The sequence below is a fragment of the Globicephala melas genome, unplaced genomic scaffold (genome assembly GCF_963455315.2).
Source record: "Globicephala melas unplaced genomic scaffold, mGloMel1.2 SCAFFOLD_85, whole genome shotgun sequence".
In the NCBI taxonomy this organism is placed as follows: domain Eukaryota; kingdom Metazoa; phylum Chordata; class Mammalia; order Artiodactyla; family Delphinidae; genus Globicephala; species Globicephala melas.
In genome coordinates, this window is record NW_027207260.1 from 979,296 (window position 1) to 994,043 (window position 14,748).

Below are 14,748 nucleotides of genomic sequence, written 5' to 3' on the forward strand. Positions count from 1 at the left end.
TTTATGGAAAAAGGTCTCCAACGCCTGCAATAGTATATAATGAAAGTGATGCTATGTAACATCTAAGACTAGGTCATAAAAGGTCATGCAGCTTTTGCATGATTCTCGTGGAATGCTTCAACCCTGGACACTCATTCTCTTGGAATACTCTATCTTGAATCCTAACTACCACGTTATGAGAAGTCCAAGCCACCTGGGCAGCCATCTATAGGCACTCCAGTCAAGAGTCCTTGTTGGGCCCAGTCTTCAAGGGCCAGACATGTGAATTAAAATTATCTAGATGATTCCAGCTCCAGCCATCCGAATCCTCATGAGCTGAGGTTTCAGATATCAGTCATGGAGTAGAGACAAGCCATCTCCTCTGTGTACTGTTTGAATTGCTGACCCACAAAATCTGGGCACATATTAAAATTTTTGTTTATTTCACCACTAAGTTTGGACTTCTTTATTATGTAGCAATAGATAACTATAGCACTGTGTCTGTACACAGGATATCTACATTTCACAGAGCACAGATTTTTAGATGTGAATGTTGACTGCTCAATTTCTAAGAAGAACGTATACACACACATAGGTACAAAATGTTTATGCATATGTAAATATTAGACCTATATAAACTATATTATCCATAAAATGAGGGGGCCTTGATAATGGCTAACATTATTTTTCGGTATTTATTGTGTTCCAAGAACTGATAAATTCTTGCATTGTATGAATTTTCTCTTTCACCCTCATAGCAACTCCCTGAGAGAGTAATGGTATCTCTATTTTATAGATGAGAAAACTGAGGCAAAAACAGATAACATGCTCAAGAGTACTCAACAAGTAAATTTTTAGAGTCAAGATTTGAACCCAGGTTCTCAAGTTTTAGATCCCTTACTCATACTCACCAAGCTATTTACTGAGGAAGGGGATGAAAGCTGACGGCATTACCTCATGCTCAAGAAGTTAGACAGAAACTTAGCAGGTATGGTTGAAAGAAGACAGAACTTGGAGTCGTAAGTCCAGAGCCTGAGTTATGAGATGAATTCTCCTCTCATCTAGATATAGGTTTGTTTTTAGAAAATGAAGAAGATCACTGCATATTTTGATTGTTAATTTCTGTACTTAATGATTACCAAAGAATGGAATTTTAGCAGGGAGCTATTTTGCAATGACATAAATTATTGATTCAAACTCAAACCTTTATTATAAATTATTGATTCAAAATCAAATCTTTATTAAGTCTCCCTTGCATCAGAAGTTTTTCCCACTCTTCATTTCTTTGAAACCCTTTCCTGTCTACTCTTGGCCAAAGCTTGAAGCCTAATTTAACACTTGGAAATAAAATAATGAAATAGTCATAACACAGCAATTCCAATGCCTACTGAAATGGAAGCTCTAAATAATTTTTCAGATAATTTAGGAAATTAAAAATATTTACATCATAGATGCAAAGACAGAAGTTACTTGTGTAATAAATGGTGAGACAAAAAGTTTCTGGTCAAGTAGATTTGTTTATATATGATCACTAATGTGAGTTCTACCCCTGTGCTAAAACCCAGTGACAGGTTGCATACAGCTTCTAAAGGGATAGTTCAGTGCATTGGGTCAAATTCATGCCATAAAATGTGGTATTAGTAGTAGTACTAGAAGACAGAGTGACTGTCTTCTTTGGGACATAGATGAAGACCCCAAGATAGACAATATCAAGGACAAATTATGTAGAATAAGATATTATCTCAGTCCTTGGAACATGTCATCCAGGATAGAACAAGAAGTAGATTTATTATCAAGTACATGAAGCCAGAGACAGTAAGCAATGAGTGGTAGTTGGTTAAAATAGACAGGTTTTAGAAGCAGAGGCACGGATGTAGAAAACAAACTTAGGGTTACCAGGGGACTGTGGCAGGGAGGCTAAATTGGGAGATTGGGACTGAAATATACACACTACTATACATGAAATAGATAACTAGTAAGAACCTGCTCTTCTTATTAGCCCAGGGAACTCCATTCAGTACTCTGTAATGGGCTATTTGGAAAAGACTCCAAAAAAAAAAAATAAAAGTGGGGCTTCCCTGGTGGCATAGTGGTTGAGAGTCCGCCTGCTGATGCAGGGGACATGGGTTCGTGCCCCGGTCCGCAAAGATCCCACATGCTGCGGAGCGGCTGGGCCCGTGAGCCATGGCTGCTGAGCCTGCGCGTCTGGAGCCTGTGCTCCACAACGGGAAAGGCCACAACAGTGAGAGGCCCGTGTACTGAAAAAAGAAAAAAAAAAAAGTGGATATATGTACATGTATAACTGATTCACTTTGCTGTACACCTGAAACTAACACAACACTGTAAATCAACTATGCTCCAATAAAAATTTAAAGAAAAAATAGGTTTTAAGAACCATAGTCAGGGAGCAGTGTGGATTGGAAAGACCTGGCAAGAAAAATTTCTGCATCCTCAGACAATGCTCCCCAAGCTGGCTATTGCAAGGGTGAGCATTTAAGAGATCTTTGACCTAAGGAGGACATGAGATTAACAGTCTATCCCAATGTGCATGAATTATTCTCCTCCGTGCTATCAGAAATCAGATGGCATCCTAGAGCAGGGGTCAGCAGATCTTTTTTGTAAAGGCTCAGATAGTAAATATTTTGGATTTTCTGTACCATACGTCTCCATTGCAACTGCCCATCTGCTGCTGTAGCATAGAAACAGCCATGCACAATACGTTAATGAATGGATGCGGCTGTGTTCAAGCCAAACGTTATGTACAAAACCAGGAGTCAAGCGAGATCTGATCAGTGGGCCAGAGTGTGCGGACGCCAGTTCTGGGTCAGTGTTCACAGCTGAATGAGTCATGAGGCCTTAAGTTCCAGTTCTCATTGTACTACTTTCTACCTGGGTGAACTTGGGTTCGTCCTTTTATTTATATGGGCCACTGTATTAGTCAAGGTTCTCCAGAAAAACAGAACCAACAGCATGTGTATACAATGTGCCCATATATACTGACAGATATAGATCTAGATATCGATATTGATACCTAGATCTATATCCATATCTATATAAAGATAGAGAAAGAGAGAGAGATTTTAAACAACTGGTTCACACAATAATAGAGGCTTGGTAAATTCAAAATCTGCAGGTTAGGCTGTCTAGAGACTCTCGGAAGAGTTGCAGTTCAATTTCTGTAAGTCTTCTGGTAGAATTCCTTTTTGCAACAGGGAGGTCAGTCTTTATTAAGAGCTTCAACTGATTGGATGAGGCCCATGCATATTATGGAGGATAATCTGCTTTACTCAAAGTCCACCACAAATTTAATTATGAATTTCATCCAAAAACACCATCACAGGGACTACCCTGGTGGCACAGTGGTTAAGAATCTGCCTGCCAATGCAGGGGACACGGGTTTGAGCCCTGGTCTGGGAAGATCTCACATGCCGTGGAGCAACTAAGCCCATGCACCACAGCTACTGAGCCCGTGCACCTAGCGCCCATGCTCTGCAACAAGAGAAGCCACCGCAATGAGAAGCCCGCACACCACAACAAAGAGTAGCCCTCGCTTGCTGCAAATAGAGAAAGCCCACGTGCAGCAACGAAGACCCAATGCAGCCAAAAATTATAAATAAATAAAACATAAAAATTTTAAAAAACACAAAAACACCATCACAGAAATATCCAGAATAATATTTGACCAAATAACTGGGCATGGTGGCCCAGACAAATTGACATGGAAAATTCACCACCTAAGCCATAGTTTTGTCACCTGTTACTGAGAAATATGACTTATCTGAGGTATTTTGATACCTAGAAGATACCTTCTAGAGGTAACACCCTCAGTATTTTACATGGTAGGCAGTAGAGGGAATGAGCCCATTTGCCCAGTCATATGACACCTAAAGGATAAAATTCTGTCTTCTCTCTCCAACCCACAAGGATGAATGCTAAAAATACATCACTTATATCTGCTTTAGCTAACATAGGATAGGTCTGGAACAGACCTATGCTCCCAGTAAGTCTCATGAAATGCTGTTTCATTAAGGAGACACTTTACTTGCTAAGATTAGAAGCAAAAGAGGGTGGTGGATGAAAAACTGCCCAAGGATATAAGCTCATGCAAGGAAGCAGGCGAGAGAATGGGTATCCGAAGATGTGCGCTCTGAGCCAACACTAATTCCACAGCATCAGGTTATAATTCAGGGAGCCCAACCGCTGGGGTTTTTTTTCCCCTTCTTCTTTTCCCCCAAAGAGGGACAAGCATACTGACAAAGGAAGAGCATCAGTCACCACAGATAAATTGCTTTTTAGAGGTGATCTCGCAAATGATTTGGCTCAGTGTAGACTATGATTTGGCTCCCCAAACCATAAGTTAGAGCATTTCATTCCAGGTCCCTCTTCAAATATCCATGATAGGTAAAACTCTGGCATCAAGTAGGTCTTGAAATCTCCCCAGGTGATTATAATATGCAACCAGGGCTGAGAATCTGGAGATGTAGAGCAAACTTAAATTGAACTTTAGTTAAACAGTAAAACAAGCTCTGACTCTACTGGCTGGAGCTAGACAAGGGATATGGATTTAGTGGGATGAGAAGATAAAGGACACCAGGGAGTAAATCAAATGCTTTACACCTGTGCTTAGCTAATTGTTACTCAGATAATTCAGACAATCTTACAGCACCTGAACCCTGAAATTCCTCAGTTCTGTTTCAAAAAAAGGAACTCTTCAAGTAACTGAACTCTGAGAATCATGCCAATCATAAAGAAAAAGAAGAAATCTTATTTTTTGAATTAGTTGATTTCATATATACTGTTTCACTTTCATGATATTAACTAGTTATCTTTCTTTCCATTTTATGTTTGAGGAAAGTAAGGCTTTAAAGTCTCAGTAATTTTCTCAAGGTCACTTGTTAAGGGTGCGGTAGGCAGCATAATGGCTCCTAAAAATGCCCTCACCCTAATCCCTAGAACCCAATAATATGTTACCTTACATGGTAAAGAGGACTTTGCAGATATGACTGAAGTTATAGGCCTTGAGATAGAAAGATTATCCTGGATTACCTCATGGAACAAATCTAATTGCATGAGTCCTTAAAAGCAGAAAACCATTCCCAACTGTAGAAAGAGAAAGAGAGAGATGTCCTAATAGAAGCAGAATCAGAGAGATGCAACATTTTGGGGTTTGTAGGTGGAGAAAGGGGACTCTGAGTCAAGGACTACAAGTGACCACTGGAAGCGGATAAAGTCCAGGGAACAGAAACACCCCTAAGAGCCTCCAGAAAAGAATGTAGCTCTGCCAACACTTTTTTTTCTTTTTTAACCATCTTTATTGGAGTATAATTGCTTTACAATGGCGTGTTAGTTTCTGCTTCATAACAAAGTGAATCAGCTATACATATACATATGTCCCCATATCTCCTCCCTCTTGCATCTGCCTACCACCCTCCCTTCCCTATCCCACACATCCAGGTGGACACAAAGCACAGAGCTGATCTCCCTGTGCTTTGTGGCTGCTTCCCACTAGCTAGCTCTTTTACATTTGGTAGTGTATATATGTCCATGCCACTCTCTCACTTCATCCCAGATTACCCTTCCCCGTCCCTGTGTCCTCAAGTCCACTCTCTATGGCTGCGTCTTTATTCCTGCCCTGCCCCTAGGTTCTTCATAACCATTTTTTCTTTTTTTTTTTAGATTCCATATATATGTGTTAGCATATGGTATTTGTTTTTCTCTTTCTGACTTACTTCACTCTGTATGACAGTCTCTAGATCAATCCACCTCACTACAAATAACTCAATTTCATTTCTTTTTATGGCTGAGTAATATTCCATTGTATATATGTGCCACATCTTTATCCATTCATCTGTCGATCCTGCCAACACTTTTACTTTACTCAATTGAGACCAATGTCAGACTTGTAAGGTCATAAATTTACGTTGCTTTGAGTCACTAAATTTGGGATAATTTGTATGAAAGCAATAAAAAAAAATACAGAGGTCCTACAAGAGCCAGGCTATATATTTATACTTAAGTATTTCTGAAATGAATTTAACCTTGTGATTGACAGCAGCAGCAGCAGCAGCAGCTTCCAAGGGATCCCACCACACACCTGAGGCAAAAGGAGCCTAATACAAAGCAGTGACAGCAGCAGGTCACTGCCCCACACTTGGGGTAGAGGGGGACTTGATCTACTGTAGCAGCAGCATAGCCTGAATGGGAACCCACCCTCCTGTGGCACTAGTCCCATCAACATTAGTCTAATCTGCTAGCATCTGCTGTGCCAACAGGCCCAACATATACAAACCCTCCAACTCAGTAGCATTAAGTGAGCCAGGCTCAGTGTTTCCTGAAACTCATATCCAGTTGCACTGGAAATCCAAGATATCACCTACTGTTATGAAAACATAAACAATAACAGAAGACTGGGAACTTCAGAAAGAAAAGGGGAACAATGGAATGCGTGAAAACAAATGGGGTAAATATAAGAGACTATCATTAGCCTCATGAGTTTCTTAAATTCTATATGATGGTCAAAGTAAAAATGATGACACCATCTGATGGGGTTCTCAATGTAGAGAAAGGAAATACTACAGAAAATCATACTTTAAAACTGGGGAATATTAAGAGACCTAAATGGAAGTAAAATTTTGAAACTTCACTTGAAGTAATGAAACACTGATTCCAGTAGGCTATGATAAATTACATATGTATACTGTAATGCCAAAAGCAACCACTAAGAAAACTATACAAACAGTATACACAAATGATTATAAATGAATTAAATTAAAATGGACTTATTAAAAAATGTTTAAGTAACCCACAAGAAGGAAAAATAAGGGAAACACAGGATTGAGAAACTAAGGTAAAAGACAAAACAAAAAATAACATGGTAGACCAAATCTTTGACATGGCAATAATTACATTAACGGTAAATGATCTAAATAACCAAGTCAAAGATAGAGATTGGAAGAGTAGATTAAAAAATCGCAAGCATGATCCAACTATATACTGTCTATAAGAAGCTTACTTTAAACATCATGATATAGGTAGTTCAAAGTAAAAGGATGAAAATGATATATCATGTGAACATTAATCAGAAAAAGCAGGAATGGCTATATTACTATCAGATAAAGTAGACTTCAGAGCAAAGGAAATTATTAGGGGCAAAGAGGGTCATTACATAAAGATAACAGGAATAATCCACCTAGATGACCTAGTGATACTAAATGTGTGTGCACCAAACAACAGAACTTCAAAATGCATGAAGCAAACACTGAAAAAGGTAAAAGGAGAAAGTTTTAAATCCACAATTATTATTTGAGACTTCAACACAGCAATTTATACAACTACCAGAGAGAAAAATCAGCAAGGATATGGAAGAACTGAAAACATCATCAATCAACAGGATATAACTGACATTTAAAGAACACACTCAGTAAGAGCAGAATACATATTCAAGTGTCCATGGAACATTCACTCATATACCATATACTGGGCGATAAAAAAACATTAGCAGATTTAAAAGAATTAAAATCATAGAGAGTATGTTCTCTAGCCATAATGGAATCAGACTAGAAATCAATAAGAGAAAGACAACAGGAAAATCTTCAATCACATGAAAACTAAACATCACACTTCCAAATAACTCATGGGTAAAAAAGACAGCATCAAGGAAAAAATTTTTAAATGCATAGAATAAAAGAAAATGGAGATATAACAGATCAAAGTTTGCGGAATGAAGTGAAAGCAATGCTGAAAGGGAAGTTTATAGCACTAAATTGGGAAAGAAAATATTTCAAAGCAATAATCTAATTTTCTATATTAAAATAGTAAAAAAGGAAGAGGAAAAAACACTAAACAAGCAGAAAGAAGGAAATAATAAAGATGAAACAGAAATCCATGAAACTGAAAACAGGAAAATAGGGGGGAAAATAAATGAAACAAAAGGCTGGTTCTTTGAAATAAGCAATCTAACCAGCAAAGATCTAGAAAGACTGATAAAGATTAAACAGAGAGATGGCACAAATCACAGATATCAGAAATGCAACCAGGGATACCATGACATATCCTGCAGGTTAATGAGGGACAAGTTACTATGAACAAGTCTACACTAGAAATTCAAAAATGTAGATGAAATGGGCCAATGTTTCTACACCCAAAACTACCAAAACTCAGCCAAGATGAAATAGATAATCTCAATTTTCCTGTAACCATTAGAAATACTGGTTTTTCATTTAAAAACTCCCAAAAGAAATGTTCAGGCTTAGATGTTTCACTTTTACCCAAGACTTAAAGAATTAACACCAATTTTACATGATTTGATAAGAAATAGAAGTAGAGGGAACAGTTTCTAATTAATTTTATGAAGCCAGTATTACCTTGATACCAAAACCAGACAGGGATAGTATAGAAAGAAGAAACCTACAGACCAATATTTTTTATGAAATTGGCTGAAAAACCCTCAGCCAAATATTAGCAAATTAAATCCAGAAATATATGAAAAGAATAATATACCATGACCAAGTGGGATTTATTCCAGTTATGCAAAGTTGGTTAAATATTTGAAAATTAAACAGTGTAATCCACCATATCCAATAGATTAAGGGGGAAAAGTCATGTGATCCTATCCATTAATGCAGAGAAAGCATCTGACAAAATCCAATCCCATTCATGATTTTAAAAAAAGAAGAAAAAAAACTCCAAGCAAACTAGGAATAGAAAAGGAGCATACTGAAACTCATAAAAATGATCTACAAACAACCTATACCGACATGATATTTAACTGTGAAAGACTGGATGCTTTCTCTGTAAGATCAGAAACAAGGCACCGATATCTGCTCTCACCGCTTTTATTAAATATATCACTGGAGGTTCTAGTAAGAAAATAAAGCAAAAATAAATAAATACATAAATTTAAAAGTTAAATTTTTAAAAAGTTTACTTAAAAGATAAAAGGACTATTCCTACTACGTTGCATAGGAAGGAACATATCCTACTGAATGTTGAATAGTAATATATCCTATTATACTGAATAAGGAAAAGTAAAACTGTCTGTATCTGAAGATGAGATGATAATCTAAATGGAGAAAATACCAAGGAATCCACAAAAAGCTTGAGAAATAATATTAGTTTGTAAATGATTTAGAGTACAAGATCACCACAATTTTATCAAATTATATATTAATAACAAATGTGTAGAAGCTTAAATAAAAATATGTGATGCCATTTACAACTGACCTAAATAAATACTTAAATATAAGCCCAATAAGACATTTATAGGACCTCTAGACTGAAAATTACAAAATGCTGATGAAGAAAAATTTTTAAGTCCCAAACAAATAGGGAGACATACCTTGTTCATGGATTAGAAAACACAACATGATAAAGATGTCAATTCTCCCCAAGTTAAGAGGCTTAACACAATTACTCTTAAAATGCCCTCAAGGTTTTTGTGGATATAGACAAGCTTATTCTAAGATTTATATGGTAAGAAGAGGCTGAAGAATAGCTAAAACAACTTGTAAAGGAAGGTGAAAATGGGAGGAATTAATCTACCCAATTTCAAGATTTTGCAGTAATGATGGAGGGTAGATACATAGATCAATGGAATGGAATAGAGAACCCAGAAATAGACTGACATAAATACATATAACTTGTTTTTGACAGCAGTGCAAAAGCTATCAAGGAAGAATAGACTTTTCAAAAAATGGTACTAAACAGTTGGACATCCCTCGACAAAAACAAACAAACAAAAAATGAACCTTAACCTCCACACCTTACACAAAAATTAAATCAAAGTGGATCATAATCTTAAATGTAAAAGCAGGACATTTTTAGAAAAAAAATAGGAGAAAATGTTTGGCATCTAGAAATAGGGGAATAATTCTTAGACTTGACACCAAAAGTATGATCAATAAAGGCAAAAGCTGATAAATTGGATCTCATCAAAATGAGTTAAAAATGCTTCATAGAAGATCCTTTTAAGTGGATGAAAACTCAAATTACACAGTAGGAAAACATATTTGAAAATCCCATATGAGACAAATGACTTGTATCTATAATATACAAAGAACTCTCCAAACAACTTAAAAAAATCCAACTAGAAAATAGGCAGAAGACAGGAACAGACATTTCATGGAAGAGAATATACACATGGCAAAGGAGCACGTGAAAAGATGCTCAGCATCATTAGCCATTAGGGAAATGCAAACTAAGACCATAATGAGATGTCAGAGAATAACTAAAATTAAAGTATAGTGACAACATCAAATGCTGGCGAGTACATAGAAAACTTATATCACATCACTGGTGGGAAAATAAAATGGTTTAGCCACTCTGATCAACAGCTTGACAGTCTCTTTTAATCCTAAAAGTAGATTCACCCTACAACGCAGTAATTGTACTCTTGAGCATTTATCCAAAAGAAACAAAAACTTAATTAAGTTCCCACAGAAACTTACACATAAATGTTCATAGCAGTTTTATTTATAATAGCCAAAAACTGGCAACTACCCAAATATCTTTCAGTGGATGAATGTTGAAACAAATTGTGATAAAATCTTATGATAGAATACTACCGAGCAACAAAAAGGAACAAATTATTAATATACGCAAAAATTGAAATGAACTTCAGGGGAATGATGCCGAGGGGAAAATTTTGAAAAGCCGATCTCCGAAGATTAAGTAATTCATGATTATGTTTACATATTATTCTTAAAATAACAAAACCGTGGAGATGGAGAACAGATTAGAAGTTGCCAAGGGTTAGAGATGGGGGTAGAAGGTACAGCGGGGGAACTCTGTGAGGTTTTTGTGGTTCCAGTACAAATAATACAGCAATCTTGGTTTTAATCCCTAAAGATTTCTAAAAGCAATTCCTAATAAGAGGTGTCCAGATATTTAGCAATGGCAGATTAGAGGTATAGCTCCCCAACATAACAACTTCAAAAGAGAACATACTAATTCAATGCATATGTTAATTTCAAAAAGGCCAGTCACAATACTTAAATGGTATATATCTTAACGATATTATTCTAAGTATCCAGCTATACCAGATGGACTAGCAAGATTTTCTGTACATTCAACCTTATTTAAGACAGTAAATCTTATAATAAGACAGTTAAAAAAAGAAAAAGAAAAAAAAACAAACCTCAACTACATTTGGATATTCTCATAGGAAGATGAGGTGAAAATATGCAGCAGCGGTTCAAAAGCTTAAGCAGTGGCACCTAAATTTGGTTGTGCATTAGAATCATCTGAAGCACTTTTTAAAAACCCTCACACTGATGGTTGGTCATCGTAGACCAATAAAATCATTTTAAATCTCCTCAGACGATGCCAATGTCTAGCCAGAACTGAGAACCAGCGGACTAAGCAGAAGGGGATGTTTCTACAAAGATCTCTTAACAGTAAGTCCTTTCACCCAATCAGATTTACCTCCCCGCAAAGGGCTAAAGAACGCTAGTGTTGTCCATACTTGCTTAGCTTTAATTAGCACTTGTGACTTGCCCAAAACCTAGATCATGTTTCCCCTAAATTTCATGTTATTCCCTACGTTTTTCAAACCCAGGGCTAAGGGGTTTGCCAGGATGAGATTTTAAGTGCTCACACAGGGGAAGTCCCTGGCAAACCAGGACAGCGGTCCCTCTACATTGAAATGTAAAGCATCCTAAATAACCCTGCCACTGCTCCCAGATCCTAGTCTGTGCCAACCAGTGGAGAAAAGGCATTCTCCATTACTACCACGGCAAATGCTGCTGTACTTGCCTTGGCTGGTCCCTATCTTTTCCAGGCACCACTCCCCTTCACCTGCTGGTGGACGCTTTGGCCAGCTGACAATGCAGATATTTTCAAACTTTAAGGTGAATAAAAATCATCTGGAGGGCCTGTTATAACAGAGATCACTGAGCCCCACCAGAGCTGCTGATTCCATAGGGCTGGGACAGGGCCCTAAAACTTGAATATCTGACACATTATCAGGGGACGCTGGTAAAACTGGTCAGGTTGTTACCGAATGCAGGTTCGTGTGTCTGAAGCACAGTGAAGCCAAACAAACCTAAAGGTTGGAGTCTGGAGCAGAGAAAGATTTATTGCAGGATCGAGCAAGGAGAGGGGGTGGCCCGAGTTCCAAAACACCCTGAAATCTCCAAAGGATTTCAGCAAAGCATTTTTAAAGGCCAGGTGAGGGAGGGACGTCCCAGGGAATGTGATCAGCTCGTGCACAATCCTCTGATTGGTTGATGTGGAGGCCACAGGGCAGGTAACATTATCCATCCTTAGGTGCCAGAAGGTCTGGGGGCTACGTGCTCATGATCATCAAGGAGTTAATTTCTTCCATTGGGTGGTGGTTTTTAGCATCTGAAAACTCAAGGAATATGCCTGAGATACTATTATCTGAGTACTTCAGAGAGGAACTACAGCAGAGGATATGGGGGATGGGTCTGTCCTAGGAAGGCCCCATAGGGTACTGCTTGGTTACAAGGTGACCATACTTTGAGAACCACTGCTCTAGTGGCTTGGAATGTTCAGAAAGTAATGGAAGAATCCCTTCCCAGGTCTAGATTCTAGTATCGCCAGCTATTTTGGTGGGGGGAAGGGTAAGTTTTGTCCTTGCTTGGACTTCTTGTTCATTGATAGCAAAGCCTATTTGAGGCAGTGCGCTCGGCAGTCCTGCAGTTCTGTCTTCTGCTTCAACAGTGTTTGGAATGAACAGACCCAGGGACGCTCCTTGCTCCAGCCCCCGACCACCCTCCAACCTTTCTTCCTGTCGCAACCTTTGGAATCAGCCACTCAGCTATCCTCAGCCTCCAGGACAGGCCAACACCGTTTTTTGAGCTTAGCTCCTTCTCACTGATCAACCACGAGTTCCCAGGTGCGTCAGAATTATTCCATCGAGGTGGAGGCCGCCGTCCACCGCCTGTTCAACATGCATCTGGGGACACTTACCTCTCTCTGAGCTTCTATTTCGACAGCAACGATGGGACTCTGGACAGTGCGGGCCACATTTTTCGCCAACTGGCTGAGGAGAAGTGTGAGGGCGCCCAGCGTCTCTTGAAAATGCAAAACCAGTGCTGTGGCCGCGCCCTCTTCCAGGATGCGCGGAAGCTTTCTCAAGATGAGTGGGGTAAAACCCAGGACGCTGTGGAAGCCGCCATTCTTAGGGAGAAGAGCCTGCACCAGGCACTATCAGATCTGCGCGCCCTGGGTTCCGCCCGCGCAGACTCCCACCTCTGTGACTTCCTGCAGAGCCGCTTCCTGGAGGAGCAGGTGAAACTCATCAAGAAGATGGGCGACCACCTGCCCAACCTCCGCAGGCTGGCTGGTCCGCAGGCTGTGCTGGGCGAGTATCTCTTTGAAAGGCTCACCCTCGAGCACAAACAGGAGTCTCTGAAGTCCAGCGGCCTCTGAGGAGCCCCTCTGGCATCAGAGCTTCTGCCTGAAGTCCTGCTCTGCAGCTACTAGGCAGCTTTGTAACCACCCTCGAGCCCTCTCCCAAGCCTTGGACCAAATGGAAACAATAACGCTTTTTGCAGAAGGAAAAAAAAAAAGCCTATTTGAAACACAAACGGAATAAAGAGGAAAAAAAGAAATATATATATATATATTCATGTTTTTTTCCTTTTTTTAAAAATTTATTTTACTCAAGTATAGTTGATATACAATGTTGTGTTAGTTTATGCTGTACAACAAAGTGATTCAGTTATACATATATATAATTTTTCATATTTTCCATTATGGTTAATTACAGGACATTGACTATAGTTCCCTGTACTATACAGTAGGACCTTGTTGTTTATCCATCATATATATAATAGGTTACCTCTGCTAATCCCAAACTCCCAATCCATCACTCCCCCACCTCCCCCTTCCCCTCGGGAACCACAAGTTTGTGTGCTATGTCTGTGAGTCTGTTTCTGTTTCATGGATAAGTTCATTTGTATCATATTCTAGATTCCACATATAAGTGATATCATATGGTATTTGTCTTTCTCCTTCTTACTTACTTCATTTAGTATAATAGTCTCTAGGTCCAGCCATGTTGCTGCAAATGGCATTATTTCATTCTTTTTTATAGCTGAGTAGTATTCCATTTTATATATATCACACCTTCTTTATCCATTCATCTGTGAGTGGACATTTAGGTTGTTTTCATGTCTTGGCTATTATAAATAGTGCTGCTGTGAACATAGGGGTGCATGTATGTTTTCGAATTATAGTTTTGTCCAGATATATGCCCAGGAGTAAGATTGCTGGATCACATGGTAGCTCTATTTTTAGCTTTTTGAGGAACTGCCATAGTGTTTTCCATAGTGGTTGCACCAATTTACATCCCCACCAACAGTGTAGAAGTCAGTCAGAAAGAGAGAGACAAATACCGTATGCTAACACATATATATGGAATTTAAGAAAAAAAATGTCATGAAGAACCTAGGGGTAAAACAGGAATAAAGACACAGACTTACTAGAGAACGGACTTGAGGATATGGGGAGGGGGAAGGGTAAACTGTGACAAAGCGTGAGAGAGGCATGGACATATATTCATGTTCTTTTAACATATGAATTGCCCCACTTTATCTGTGTGAAATAAGTTTGTTCCCGTTATTGGGCTGCTTCTCAAGCTTTGCTGCTCATTTGAATGACCTAAAGAGCTTTTAAGAAAAACATTGGTGTCTGGGTCCCAGCCCCAGAGATTTTGATTCAGTAGGTCTAGGGAGGAGCCTGGGCACAGGGAGGTCTCAGAGTTCCCCAGGTGATTCTAATGTGCAGCAACTTTGGGAACCACCT

General features: G+C 38.8%; 1 pseudogene; it reads left to right on the forward strand.

Annotated features, from left to right (window-relative positions):
* The first annotated feature begins 969 nt into the window (after nucleotides 1-969).
* LOC115850975 (ferritin light chain pseudogene) lies at nucleotides 970-13,495 on the forward strand (annotated as a pseudogene).
* Nucleotides 13,496-14,748: the final 1,253 nt, after the last annotated feature.